Genomic DNA, 3,716 nt, shown 5'->3' with positions numbered 1-3,716 from the left:
GATTTGGTTGATTTCCTGATGCTTTTGATCCCCAGTAGAGTTGGTGTGCGGCTAGATTCTACTTGTGTGTTCTGTTCTCTTCAGCAGTTCTCGCTTGTGCAGTGAACTCTTGTTTTCCAGTTAATACTGAGGATCCCCCTGCAGAAATCTCGGGATTTCTCCATTGTCCCCAACAGATTTGTCTTTGTGGCAGTTTCTGCCTGTTGCGAACTTCTGTTCCCTAGTTGGGTTAATTAATGATCCATCACTCAGAGATTTTGTGATTTTCTTTGATATCTCTGATCTTTTTCTTTCCAGTAGATCTTTGCTTTTCAGCATGTAGATCTCCAGCAGATTGGCTTTCCAGTTGGATTTCTTTGGATTTTTTCCTCTGGAAGTGTAGTACCGGGCTTTTGATTCCTTGGCCTGTTCGTGTTAGATATGTCTGTTTTGTCAGCATTAATCAAACATGAATCACGCATGTTCATGCATACTTTCAACATTCAGATATTCATCATTGCATTCTTCGCCATATATCTTTTGTTTGTTGTCTCCTGCTAACGGTGATATAGATCTCTCCAGTAGATCTTCCCAAGCAGATGTCGGGTGTCTAATCTCTCAATATAGAGTCAGCCCCATAAGCAAAAAGTGTCTGTCTTTCCTTCTGCAATTCCCCACTGAGATATACCCTCGTGGATGACGGTTTTTTCCGTTTCCTCCCAACACATATATTGGGATGGATATTCCTATTGAGTTATATCCTCATTAGGATGAGTTTTGATTCAGTTTGCCTTTTTGGTTTGATCCTGAATTGGCATTTCTTTTTCAACTGTCTCTTGTGCTTCCCTGTGGAATAAATGAATGAATTACCCAGTAACCGACAATAGTTCTTTTTATCCCCAGTGGAGTTTGGGCTTATACCCTGTACCGGTAGTTATAAGTCCTATCTTTTTGGTTTCCTACCCTGTAGCTGGTAGTTGTAAATCCTGTATACCTTTTTCCCTTTTGTGGAATAGGTGTTTGTGAACATTCTTTGTTCCTCAGCAAGAGTCGATGGTTTTCTACCCAATATTCGGTAGTCGTAAATCCTATTTCTTCTTGCTCCTCAGCAGTTGGTGGTTTGTTATAAACCCTATGTTGTTTCCCGTGCGGAGTTGTGATTCTTTCATTCCCCACGCGGAGAGTTGTTGGTTTTCTACCCAGTATTTGGTAGTTATAAATCATACTTTTATCCCCTAGCAGAGGCAACCTTTGTGGTTCATTCTGGTTGATGGTGGATTTTGTGGTCTTCTACCCAGTAGTCGGTAGTTGTAAATCCTATGTTGTTGTCTCCCTAGCGGAGTCTGTGCTTTATTGTGGATAATTGCCGTATGCTAGCAATTTTATCCTCATCCAGAATTTTGGTCTTCTACCCCGTATTCGGTAGTTGTAAATCCTAATTTCTCCCTTTTGCAGAGTTAACCTTGTTGTTCATCCTAACCGATGATGGTTACTCTTTGTGGTTATCTTCATCCAGTATTCGATGTTGATATTTCCTCTTTCTTCTGGGTAATTGTCGTATGCTAGCAATTGTACCCCCAACAAATCTGTCCTTGTGGATAATTGCCGGATGCTAGCAATTTTATCCTCAGCGGATCCTTTCACCGTATGCCAGTGATTTGTTCCCCGGATCATTGATGTTTATCAATGTATCTCCAGTGAGTCATCTTTCATTTACCCTTTTGTTGGTAATGATCGTCTCCCTTTGATCGGTCATCTTTATATACCTAGTTATGGTATCCCGATGCCTTTCTTTTCGGTTGATTTATCCTTTATTAACCCAGTAACCGGTTGTGGATAATCTTCCATGCGAGTATGTTATCCACGTTCTGACGGTAATGGATAATATATCTCATGCACTCTTCAGTCGAAGCCTGTTGTGTTTCCCCAGTCGAGTAAGTTCCGTATTCCTTTGTGGAATCGAATATTCTTTGTGTCTCTTGGATAATTGCCGGATGCTTGCAATTTATCCCCTGTGAGTTATCTTTCGTTTACCTTGTTGGGGTTGGTATCGATTGTCTCTCTTTTCGGTCGGTCACCTATTATATACCCAGTAACCGGTATCCCTGGTGTTCCTTCCATGCGAGTATACTATCTACGTTTTGACGGTAATAGATAATATATCTCATGCGAGTATACTATCCATGTTCTGACGGTAATGGATATTATATCTCATGCGCTCTTTGGGTTTTTTCCCCAGCTGAGTAAGATTCGTTTTCCCGTTGCGAATTCGAATGTCCATCCTGTAAGTCGATTTGCTTTTTCAAGCCCTCCTTCTGGATGATGAGTGTTTTGGCATATATACCAATTCACGCTTCGGTCGGTCACCTATTATATACCCAGTAACAGGTATCCCTGGTGTTCCTTCCTTTCTGCTCCCTATTATGACCTTGGTCCCCTGTGGAGTCAGATTTTCCTGAGTTGATGTACCTTTTTCAGGTCTTTCTCAGACGTTTGGTTGATTGATATCTCTCACCCTTATATCGGTCTTAGATATTCATTCTTCCTGAGCTTGTTGTTCTTTCACCCAGTAACCGGTGTTTAGATCACATGTCTCTTTGAGTTTATTACACAGTAGCCGGTAACACCTCATATTGCAGTTTTTTCTCCAGGAGAGTCTCTTTGTTAGACATTCCCTAGTGGAGTTTCCGTTGTGATTTTACCCTTTTGCTGTATTGGTGTTTTCCCCAATATATGCAATTTTCCCCGACAGGGAGATTCTGTGTGAATTTTTTTTCCCCAGTCCGAGTCCGGATTTTCATCCGAAGTATCCTTCGTGGATAGTTTGAGTCAGTTTGAGTCCTTTACTCCCCAGTAAGGTCTCCAGTCCAGTCGTGTCCTGATCACGCCGCGTCAGTTTCCCCTAATTCAGAGTCGTGTCCTGCTCACGCATTCTTTTTCTTTTTCTTATCCCCATGAGAGTCCTGTTAGAGTCTCTGTTCCTGGTGAGTGCATTACTCCGATGGATCGTCTTTTCTTTATGGACCATATTCCCCACAGAGTTTGTTACTTTTGCATGCATACATTTGCATCATGAGGTCTCTTAGGGACCAAAATTTGTCTCATTACTGTTATTTAAGCCCATTCTACCGCGTCGAGATGAAGACTCTAACCTTCACTTCTCCGGCTAGAATGACCTTAAATAGGGGCATCTGTAAGACCCCAATTTTGTCCCTAAGATCCCTCATGGCATCATATCATATCATTGCATTGCCTCAAGGATCATTGGACACCTTGCTTCCTTCCCTATGGGTGGGTTATCTTTTTGAGAGTGGTTCTTGATCACAAAGCATGTTTGCATTTGTATGTCATTGCTTTTCTTTTTATCACTAACCAAAAAGTACAAAAATATGTCATCTAACCTTTGTCTTGCAGATGAAGCAATAACAGGTCAAGGCAATCAAAGGCATTCATTGAGCAATAGATGGTGGTCATTCTTGAGATTTGGACCCCACAATCATTATCAAGAGTTCATATGAGTTATGATGTCATTTTGAAGCAAAATCCCAAGTGGTAGAGGCTTGAATTTCATCAGAACATTCTCAGATCATCTAAAGGCCTAGAAAGTCAACTGCAAAGTCAACTGTGGATTTGGAGGTGGGAAGTGACTAGAAATACTTCATTCATGTTCAAACAAGTCTCATTTGACATTTCAAACACTCACATTGAAGAATTTGAAGTCAGGTCAAAAATTTCCA

The sequence above is a fragment of the Lathyrus oleraceus genome, chromosome 3 (genome assembly GCF_024323335.1).
Source record: "Lathyrus oleraceus cultivar Zhongwan6 chromosome 3, CAAS_Psat_ZW6_1.0, whole genome shotgun sequence".
Taxonomy (NCBI): domain Eukaryota; kingdom Viridiplantae; phylum Streptophyta; class Magnoliopsida; order Fabales; family Fabaceae; genus Lathyrus; species Lathyrus oleraceus.
The sequence above is the reverse complement of the archived record's forward strand: the minus strand, read 5'-3'. Positions refer to the sequence as shown.